We start from the raw sequence: 12,106 nt of genomic DNA on the forward strand, positions 1-12,106 counted from the left end.
ACCTAATTTAAAGAGCAGTGAAGTTGATGCATTGTTACAAAGTCACTTTCATGAAGCTGTCTGTTGAACTCTTCCTTACTCAGCATGTGGTATCTAGTCTTCTTTCATTGCTTCTTAGCAAAACCACTTTGTGTATGTGCTTGCTAGATGCAGTTTGGCAACAAGGTGGGATTGGAGCTTTGGCATCTAAGCTGAGGAAAAAGGAATCAAAGCAGCATTGAAACGCTCTTCTGTGCTGTCCTTTCTGCTGTTGATTTGTGGTGCAACTGTTTCTCTTCAGAGAAGCAGGAACATAAGAGAAAGCACAGTGTCTTTGCTGAAAAAAGTTGCTGCTTTTTTATGGGAAGACATAAATATGGCGGAGGAATTGTTCTTTCACATAAAGAGAAATATTAAACAAATAAGATTATTTGTTTTCTGATTGCTGTGAATGAACTTAACACACATACAGAAATATATTTATTTATTTTATACAGCATAATTCAAGCAACTGAAAGTTGTCTTGGTCGTGATCCACAAAAGCAAAGTCCTGAGTTCTCCTTCCCATCCATTTGGTGACTGACTGTCTCGGGAATATTTAAAAAATTGGGAAAAAAGACCTTTCCTTTTCCTCTTTCTAAGATGTTTTAAAATTACCTGTTGTGAATTTGTGTATTCATGTAATGGTATATAGATGATCAAACAATTCACCCATTTCAATGGCATATTGATGATAAAACAATTCACTCATTTCACTAATTGTAAACTGCATGCCGTAACTAAGCCTAATAGAAAGGAGCAAACAGGGAGTTTCTTTCAGCATCACTCACATGCCTATTGGATTGGTAAACTCTTCAAGATTGAGATTATATCTACTGTGTCGGTTCAGTAGTGTGTTTTTCAGTTATGAATTATAGTTTTACAGTTAAATAATTTGTTATTTAATTTTTGCATATATTTACAGAGCTCTGTAGATCCGAACTGTCATTACTGATTATTTTGTTCATCATTATTATCTGGAACATAACTTTTAACATGCCTTTTTAACACATTCGAATTTTAAAAATGTGAAGTCAGTCCATTGACTATTACATGGGGTAGTTTTTGTGCATTCACTGCTTCTGTTAGATATTGTACCTGATGGACTAATGTTTGGTGATCATTTCCTCTAGATGTTTCCTAGTGACACTGGATGTATAGGCTATTAGTGGGAGGGATTCAATCAAAGCAAAAGATCTATTGCCTGTATTACTTACAGAACTTGTAACTGGAAAGAACTCTTGTTTCTTTGCAAAACAGAAGCTGCTCTTTCCTGCTCAGGTATGAGTCTGCCAGGCAACTTGCTGTGTTGGTTTTCATACCTCTGAAGATTTTGTACGTTTAATTATCATTAGAATTTCCAGAAGCCAATCTCCTGCAAGGAGCTAACAACTTTAATATTTTCTCTTCCCTGTGAAAAGGTAGTCTTCCTCTTCTGGTAGTGTGAAATGATGAAAAGGCTTTCAGGCACTATGTGTATTCAGTTTCATAAATTATTTAAGCAGAATTATGTGTTATTTTAACAGGCAAATACTGGGTTCTTACCATATTTATCTTTTTTTTCTTTCTTTCTTTTTAATTTACTGATATCTATTATGGTACCATTAAAACTTTTCAGAAGGATTGAAGGAACTCATGCCTGTAGCTAAATGGAAAAGTAATGTGGTCATTTCTTTGCATCCATGTCGTGGTTTAAATCAAGTCTCCCTACTCCCAGAGAGTTAGGAAGAAGAATCCAAAGAATGTAGCCCCCACGGATTGAGATAAAAACGGTTTAAACTAAATCTGCACAGTTCCCCCTCTGTTCCCCTTCCCCCCCCCTCACCTTCCCACTCCCGGAGGGATGGGAAGGAGAGCCGGAGGGATACAACTCCCACGGATCAAGGTAAAATCAGTCCAGCAATCAAGGTATAACAGAAGTAACTACCGGTACCAATAACAAATCAAAGTTAGAGGAAACAAACAGAGAGAGAGAATACGATACCACCCGCCGCCACGAGGCCAGCAGCCGGAACCCCGCAGCCGGAAGCCCCAGAGAGGGCTTCCCGTTCCCTCCCCGAGCTCAGCCCGGCGTGTTAACTCCTTCCCTCCCGGCCAGCTTCCAGTCCCCTCCCCAAGCAGGACGTGCTGTGGTATGGAATACCTCCCCGACTAGCCCAGACCAGGCGCCCTATCTCTCCCTCCTCACTGGCAGAGCATGAGCTACTGCTGAACCCATGACATTATCCACCCCTTATTCCATACCATTCACGTCATGCTTAGATCCCACATTTTCAATATATCATCATATAGATATACACACATATATATATACATCTGCGTACACCCAGACAAATAAAAAGAAATCATTTCTTAATACATGGACCAATCCCTATAATGCAATTGAGTCCATTTGGTCCATGATATTAAGTTTGTAATAGTCTTTTATAGCAGGGAAGTCTGTGTGCAATGCTGGATTGTTGCCTGCCGATATTCATCATCCCTTTACTGCAGAACTCATCTGGTTCTATCAAAGTTCATTCTCTGTTGGGACGATGGTTAGAGGGAAGTCAGGACCAGTCACTGGTGACCTGAAGACATCTAGTTGATGGACTATAAAAACATTACACAGCAAGCAACAATGTATAATTAAGTTCATTGGCTGTTTTCCCCTAAAATCAAATCCCCTTGAGGTATACATTGGATTTCCCCATCTTCCTGCATTACCCACCAAGTATATCCGGGTCCTTGAGCAAAAGCAATCCCACAAGTGGGTTTGCCTTGGCCTGAAACAGGAGTAACCCAGACTGTCTTCCCTAGCAAATTTCTCATGTGCACTACAGGCACCTTGTCCCCCTCTACAATATGTAAAAGTTCAGACTGGGCTGGGCCAGCCCTGTTAGCAGATCCTCTGGTGTTGACCAACCAGGTGGCCTTTGGCAAATGGGTATCCCAATGCTTGAAAGTTCCCCCACCCATTGCTCTCAGTGTAGTTTTTAACAGCCCATTGTACCGTTCAATTTTCCCAGAGGCTGGTGCATGGTAGGGGATGTGATATACCCACTCAATGCCATGTTCTTTGGCCCAAGTGCCTATAAGGTTGTTCCGAAAATGAGTCCCATTGTCTGACTCAATTCTCTCTGGGGTGCCATGTCGCCACAAAATCTGGTTCTCAAGGCCCAGGATACTGTTCCAGGCAGTGGCGTGGGGCACAGCATATATTTCCAGCCATCCTGTGGTTGTTTCCACCATGGTAAGCACATAGCGCTTGCCTCGGCGAGTTGGTGGGAGTGTGATATAGTCAATTTGCCAGGCCTCCCCATATTTATACTTCAGCCATCGTCCTCCATACCAAAGAGGTTTTAACCGTTTAGCTTGTTTAATTGCAGCACATGTCTCACACTCATGAATAACCTGGGGGATAGTGTCCATTGTTAAGTCCACCCCTCGATCACGAGCCCATTTGTACGTTGCGTCTCTGCCCTGATGGCCTGAAGTGTCGTGGGCCCACCGGGCCAAAAATAATTCGCCTTTATGTTGCCAATCTAAGTCCATCTGAGCTACTTCAATCTTAGCAGCTTTATCCACTTGCTGGTTATTGTGGTGTTCCTCAGTGGCCCGACTCTTAGGTATGTGGGCATCTACATGGCGTACCCTCACCACCAGCTTCTGCACCCGGGCAGCGATATCTTGCCATAATGCAGCAGCCCAAATGAGTTTACCTCTGCGTTGCCAGTTGCTCTGCTTCCATTGCTGCAACCACCCCCACAGGGCATTTGCCACCATCCATGAGTCAGTATAAAGGTAGAGTACTGGCCACCTTTCTCGCTCAGCAATGTCCAGGGCCAGCTGGATGGCTTTCACCTCAGCAAACTGACTCAATTCACCCTCTCCTTCAGCAGTTTCAGCAACTTGTCGCTGAGGACTCCATACAGCTGCCTTCCATCTCCGATGCTTTCCCACAATACGGCAGGACCCATCAGTGAACAAGGCATACTGCTTTTCACTTTCTGACAATTTATTATATGGTGGTGCCTCTTGGCACGCATCACCTCCTCCTCTGGTGACATTCCAAAATCTTTGCCCTCTGGCCAGTCCATGATGACTTCCAGAATGCCTGGACGACTGGGATTTCCTATCCAAGCTCGTTGTGTAATTAGTGCAGCCCATTTACTCCAAGTAGCATCAGTTGCATGATGTGTAGAGGAGACCCTGCCTTTGAACATCCAGCCCAACACTGGCAAGCGGGGTGCCAAAAGGAGCTGTACATCAGTGCCAATCACCTTCGAAGCAGCTCGAACCCCTTCATAAGCTGCCAATATCTCTTTCTCCGTTGGGGTATAGTTGGCCTCCGAGCCTTTGTATCCCCGACTCCAAAAACCAAGGGGTCGACCTCGAGTCTCCCCTGGAGTTTTCTGCCAGAGGCTCCAGGTAGGACCATTCTCCCCAGCTGCGGTGTACAGTACATTTTTCACATCTGGACCGGTCCGGACTGGTCCAAGGGCCACGGCCTGAACTATCTCACGTTTAATTTGCTCGAAGGCTTGTTGTTGCTCAGGACCCCATTTGAAATCATTCTTTTTCCGGGTCACATGATAGAGAGGGCTTACGATTGAACTGTAATTTGGAATGTGCATTCTCCAGAACCCCACAGCACCCAAGAAAGCTTGTGTTTCTTTCTTATCAGTTGGTGGAGACATTGCTGTTATCTTATTGATCACTTCTGTAGGGATATGTCTACGTCCATCTTGCCATTTTATTCCCAAAAATTGAATTTCCCGTGCAGGTCCCTTGACTTTATTCCGTTTTATGGCAAAACCAGCTTCCAGCAGGATTTGGATTATTTCCCTCCCTTTCTCAAAAACTTCTTCTGCTGTATTACCCCACACAATAATGTCATCAATGTATTGCAAGTGTTCTGGAGCTTGCCCCTGTTCCAGTGCAGTCTGGATCAGTCCGTGGCAGATGGTGGGGCTGTGTTTCCACCCCTGGGGCAGTCGGTTCCAAGTGAACTGGACACCCCTCCAAGTAAAAGCAAACTGTGGCCTGCACTCTGCCGACAAAGGAATTGAGAAAAATGCATTGGCAATATCAATCGTGGCATACCACTTGGCTGCCTTTGACTCTAGTTCATACTGCAGCTCTAACATATCCGGCACGGCAGCACTCAATGGTGGTGTGACTTCATTCAGGCCATGATAGTCTACTGTTAGTATCCACTCTCCATTAGACTTTCGCACTGGCCATATGGGGCTATTAAAAGGTGAGCGGGTCCTGCTGATCACTCCCTGCCTTTCCAGTCTACGGATCAGATTATGGATGGGAATCAGGGAGTCTCGATTGGTGCGATATTGCCGCCGGTGCACTGTTGCAGTCGCAATTGGCACTTGTTGTTCTTCGACTTTCAGCAACCCCACAACAGAAGGATCCTCTGAGAGACCAGGTAAGGTGGACAGCTGCTCAATTTCCTCAGTCTCCAAAGCAGCAATACCAAAAGCCCACCGGTACCCTTTTGGGTCTTTGAAGTACCCCCTCCTGAGGTAGTCCATGCCAAGGATGCATGGAGCCTCTGGACCAGTCACAATGGGGTGCTTCTGCCATTCCTTCCCAGTCAGGCTAATTTCAGCCTCTAGTACAGTCAACTCTTGGGACCCTCCTGTCACTCCAGAAATATAGACGGTTTCCACCCCTTGACAGTTAGATGGCATCAGGGTACACTGTGCACCGGTATCAACTAGAGCCTTATATTTCTGTGGGACTGATGTGCCAGGCCATTTGATCCACACAGTCCAGTAAATACGATTGTCCCCTACCTCCACCTGGCTGGAGGCAGGGCCCCTCTAATAGTCATCGTCGTCACAATCTTGGACACCTAAGTCGTATTGAAAGGGATCATTCTTCTTTATCACAGGAGCTGGAGTAAAATCAGCTCTTCCGCTCCATCTGGGAACCTGTTCACCAGAGACTGAAGCTGCAGCTCTCATGGGGCGATCAGTCTTGGCCCTTGCTCCTCTCTTCAATTCACCCACACGTTCCTCCAAGACTGAAGTAGGTTTTCCATCCCACTTTGTCATGTCTTCTCCGTGATTCTGCAAGTAAAACCATAGGGTGGCCCGTGGTGTGTATCTTATATATCTTCTCTCTCGAGCAATAGGACGCCTTTTGTTAATAGCTGAAACACGTATTGGCACACGTGAAGAGCTAGATAAATCAGACAGATCGTCCCTCAACTGTTTGAGATCCTGTCTGAGATCCTGAGACATTTTTTCCACAGCTGAGATGATGGAAGGGGTAAGATTGTCTTCGAATTCTCGGAGTTTATGAACCATTTCATCCACTGTTGGTGGTACTATGTCATTCCAAGTTACCGTTGCCAATGAATGGGCATATGACGACGGTGCGTTTCGTGTAAGCTTTCGCCACATGGGTCGTGTGCATTCGACTTCATCTGGGTCTATGGGTATATCCCCATTATTCGGCTTGATGTGATAAATCATCTCTACAATAGCTGATTCCCTCAGGGACTGGATGCCTTTGTCTATAGTAGTCCACTTGGCCGAACGACTCATAACATCATCCTTGTATGGAAACCTTTCTTTCACAGCTGCCAAAAGCCGCCTCCAAAGACTGAGGGACTTTTTCTCTCTTGCAATTGCTTTGTCAATTCCCCCTTCTTTAGCAAGTGACCCCAGCTGCTTGGCTTCTGTACCTGCTAGTTCGTGACCATCGGCCCCACTATCCCAACATCGGAGCAACCAGGTGATGATGTGCTCCCCTGGTTGACGGGTGAAATCTTTTCGCATATTCCGCAGCTCAGTTGAGGTCCGAGATCGAGAAGTCACCTCTTCTTCTTCGTCGTGTGATGATGACCCCTGATCAGATACTAGACCAGGTAGTGGATGCATAGTTTCTTCATCCTGCCTCGTCCTTCTTGCCTCTCTTTTGGTTTTTCTCTTGTGTACAGGAGCAACCGATATTGGTACGAATTGGTCCTGTAGTTCAGCTGCACTGTCTGTCGCAGTCGAGGTTTGAGTAGCTGCTGTACTTGTTGCTGGGGTAGCTGCACTGTCTGTCACAGCTGAAGTTTGGGTAGCAACTGTACTTACTACTGGGGATGGTGTAGCTGCTGTACTTGGAATTGGAACAGCTGCGCTGACTTCTGTGTTGCTATCAGATCCAGGGGCATTTTTTTCCTTTTGAAGGTGTTGGATAATGTCGATTGAGGCCCTATAAGCATAGGCCAAGCCCCAGCACGTTGCTGTAATTTGTCCATCTCTGGTATGGCCAGGACGACAACACACCTCATTTAGGTGTTTTACTAATTCTTCCGGATTCTTCACTTGTTCAGGAGTAAAATTCCAAAGTACTGGAGGGGCCCACTGACCTAGATGCTTGCCCATACTATCCCATACACCCTGCCACTCATGACTATCCAGCCTCTGGGAAGATTTCCTGGTCCTCCTATTTCGTCGTTTAACCCCAACACAGGACCAGACCTGACTCCGCTTAACTCTTGAAATCAGATGAAATAACTGTGGGCAAAACACACTCTGTATGCGTGCTACTATGGTGATCCCCATCGCAATCAGCATACAAGTCTCAACAGTATTAAAAGGCCATTCAAAAACTTCAAAACCCTCAAATGATGTTGTAGACCATCTGGAGAGAACACTGGGAGGATAGCAGAATGTCTCCTTCACAGGTTGACCACCCGAGAAGGAGAAAAAAGATGTGAAATTCCCAAGCATTTCTATTATATACCTCCCAAAATATAAAGTTGGTGACCATACCGGGAGCATAAACCAAATCAGTTTCATGATTAATGTTTCTATTGTATTACAAGTCATTACCATAAAGTACAATGAGACCAGAACCTTAGCCCAAACCCCATACTTGATAAACACTAACACAGCTAATATATATGAAAAGTAATTGGTAAAATCCTGAAACCGTGAGAGCAAGAGAAAAAACTGTGAGAGCCAATAAAACAGCATTGTGACAAATGACTATAAATCCGCTCAGATCTGTTCTTATCTCAAACCCTCGTGCCCCACGTTGGGCGCCAAAAAATGTCGTGGTTTAAATCAAGTCTCCCTACTCCCAGAGAGTTAGGAAGAAGAATCCAAAGAATGTAGCCCCCACAGATTGAGATAAAAACGGTTTAAACTAAATCTGCACAGTTCCCCCTCTGTTCCCCTTCCCCCCCCCCTCACCTTCCCACTCCCGGAGGGATGGGAAGGAGAGCCGGAGGGATACAACTCCCACGGATCAAGGTAAAATCAGTCCAGCAATCAAGGTATAACAGAAGTAACTACCGGTACCAATAACAAATCAAAGTTAGAGGAAACAAACAGAGAGAGAGAATACGATACCACCCGCCGCCACGAGGCCAGCAGCCGGAACCCCGCAGCCGGAAGCCCCAGAGAGGGCTTCCCGTTCCCTCCCCGAGCTCAGCCCGGCGTGTTAACTCCTTCCCTCCCAGCCAGCTTCCAGTCCCCTCCCCAAGCAGGACGTGCTGTGGTATGGAATACCTCCCCGACTAGCCCAGACCAGGCGCCCTATCTCTCCCTCCTCACTGGCAGAGCATGAGCTACTGCTGAACCCATGACAATCCACAATAAATTTTCCATGCTGTTCACCCCAAGGCTCTCAGTATTGAGTGAAATTCACTCCTTAATCAGACATGACACCTCACTGTAATTGTAAATCTGAAGTAAAAAAAAAGCCTTCAGCATATTTGCAATATCATTGTAGTATGTTCCAAGTTGAACAGTTATAGCTCGTTTAGTTTAGTTTAATATGAAGTGCAAAGATTTGATCTATCTCCGGCATATGGAATCTCAAACTTGGCAGTTGGAATGAGAATATTACTGTAGATTGGTTTTACAATTTTGAAGCTAACTTTTTTTTTTTTTGCTTATTTATAGATTACACATTATGCATATGGACCGACATGTATATGAATTTAAGGTGGCTATTTCCTAGTTGTGTGGTATAAAATATATGATTTAGGCTTCTAAAATTAATGTTGCTAAGGATTGAAAAGTTTGCCTGAACAAGTGACAAAGTGTGATGGTTTAGCCCATCAAACCACTGAAGCTTCTCATCACAGGGAAACAATCTCTTCTGTAAAATAGTCTGTGGAAACATGAGTGTGTTTGGAGTTTGGAGGAGATGATGGCTGGCTGATAGTTAAGAAAACGTTTGTTGTCTTCTGGTTTTGAGCACTGCACAAGGTGGTTTATTAGCATTCTGGCACTCTGATGCAAGTACAGAACAGATTTTTTTAAACTTAGATGATCTGTTAGTAATTATTGCGTTTTGTTAGTAGGAATGGTAAGGTCACCAATACCTTGTTATTCGAGAACAGCTTAGATCAAACCTAACACCCTCTGAGCATGGGAACTGCATTTGAAGGCAGGTTTCAAAAATAGGCAGTTTTCTAATTTATATTTTGTTGTAGGCATTCACAGTTGCACTTGGGCATAAATTCGGATCATGAAATTTATCATCCAGTTGCTTGCTTTAATTCTCCTTTGGCCCCCTTTATTCTGCATACTTGTTAAACTCTGTGCAAAGGGAACACGATCTATTTGCAAAGCAGCAACAAGAAAGAATGATAGCATTGCACTACTAAGCCATTTTTCATACATGGAAAATACATATTATCATGAGTAAACGGCCTGGATGAAGCAAGGAGGTTTCTTGAGCTGTCATGTTCCTATGCCAGGTTAAAACATTAGTAGTAAATAGCTTAAAATCACTGACACCCCACTGTTCACCAGATTGATGCTTCTCATTTGTTTCTGTTTCTTATAATAACACAGAGGTTTATGACTAGACAGGTGTTGAAGTCTTGGTAACTATACACAATTTTACCAATGTCTTACATAGAAGCATGCATTACGTACGGGTATGAAAAGTAAGAAAACAGGCCTTGAACCCAGCTCTAAAGCTCTGTTCATGGCTTTAATCAAACCTACTTTGGACAAAATTAGTGTTCTCCATACATATGTATTTGGAGGAAAATCAGAATTCACAAGAACTATTTTGCTTTGTGTTCTTCATCTGTCTTAGATTTTTAGAGTGAACAGTTTCCAATTGAACAAAAGGATCCGTATCCTTTGAGAAAAAAAGCAGAAAAAGGGAACAGGAAAATATAAGCAAACTAAAATTGGCAATGATGCAGGGGAAGCATCTGATAAGAGTTAAGGCTGAGACCTCACTTGGAGTATTGTGTGCAGTTCTGGTGCCCTCAACATAAAAATGACATGGAACTGTTGGAACAAGTCCAGAGGAGGGCCATGAGGATGATCAGGGGACTGGAGCACCTCCCTTATGAAGACAGGCTGAGAAAGTTGAGGCAGTTGAGCCTGGAGAAGAGAAGGCTGTGTGGAGACCTCATAGCAGCCTTCCAGTATCTGTAGGGGGCTGTAAGGATGCTGGGGATGGACTCTTCATTAGGGACTGTAGTGACAGGACAAGGGGTAATGGGTTAAAACTTAAACAGGGGAGGTTTAGACTGGATCTAAGGAAGAAATTCTTTACTGTAAGGGTGGTGAGGTGTGGAGCCGCATATTCAGCGGTGGCTAGCAGAGCGCGGAATGAAGGACATGGTGACCTTGGAGGAAAGCTACTGGCAAGATCAGCAAAAAGAAAATGTCCAGTAAGCAAGATAAGAGGAAGAACTAACCGCAGAATGTACGCTTCCCCATTCCGAAGATGGTTTCGGGAACAAGATTAACGCAATGCTTAGCAACCAATCATGAGCTCAGCTTTTGTAATATGTATGAGCTAATTAAGTATGTTATAAAAACATGTGTATGTTTATCAATAAACGAATTCTGCCGACCTTACATGAGGGTGCAGTTTTCCCTCCGCCGCTTTCCCGCAGATGGAGACCCCGCCTTATCAAGTGATAGAATAGGTCGTCCCACCATTGCAGCAAACTAAAACATTGCAAACCACCCTTGAACGATTAAGCAAGGTTATTAAAATGGGACGGAAACGGATTGCCCAAGTGATTGGCATGGAGCCGGCAGAAATGTGGCTTCCCATGAAGGAAGAAGTGCTTACGTGGTATTTGGAGCATGATGAACAGTTGCAGGAGACACTTTTGGGTGCTGGCTCACAATTGATAATTCGGCCTCTTCCGTTGACAGTGGAAAGCTGGATGGGGCGTCAACAATGGGTTGAGAGTCCACGGCTGCAAAAGACCCCCATTGTGGGCGTGACAACTGTGTACACGGATGCCGGAAAGAAAACTATGCGAGCTGCTGCTACATGGCAGCGGGATGGTGTATGGCACCATAAAATATTGCCAGCAAATCTCGGGGATACCCTTCAAACGTTGGAACTAAGGGCAGTTGTTTGGGTATTAAGTGAATTTATTCAGGCTGTTAATATTGTTACTGACTCATTGTATGTAGTGGGAGTTGTACAGAGAATTGAGAATGCGTATGTGAAGGAAGTTAAGAATAAAATGTTGGGAATTTTGTTTTTACAATTGCGATGAGCAGTTCAAAATAGGACGGCTGACTATTTTATTATGCACATCAGAAGTCATCAAAACATAGGGGGACTAGGTTATGGAAATCGAAAAGCAGATAATCTTGTTTCTCTACCTGCATTGACACCGAAAGACCCCTTTCAGGAAGCAAGACTAGCACATGAATTGTTCCATCAGAATGCAAAAGGGTTAAAATATGAATTTGGCATCTCTAGATCAGAAGCAGAAAATATTGTCTGTGCATGTCCACGGTGTAGTTTGCATAATAATGGAGTGGGCCTAGGAATAGGAGTTAATCCTAGAGGGTTAGCCTCGAACCAGATCTGGCAGATGGACGTTACACACATTTCAGAATTTGGGAGATTGAAATATGTGCATGTTACCATAGATACTTATAGCAAGTTTCTCTGGGCAACTGCACAAACTGGAGAACGGGCTTTGCATGTGATTAGACACTTGACAAGTGCTTTTGCTGTTATTGGAGTACCGCAGCAAATTAAGTCAGATAATGGACCAGCGTATGTGGGAATACGGGTACAACGATTTTTGAAACAATGGGGAGTGAAGCATGTTACAGGTATACCTCACTCTCCTACAGGA

This window comes from Melopsittacus undulatus, chromosome 2, assembly GCF_012275295.1.
Source record: "Melopsittacus undulatus isolate bMelUnd1 chromosome 2, bMelUnd1.mat.Z, whole genome shotgun sequence".
Taxonomy (NCBI): Eukaryota; Metazoa; Chordata; class Aves; order Psittaciformes; family Psittaculidae; genus Melopsittacus; species Melopsittacus undulatus.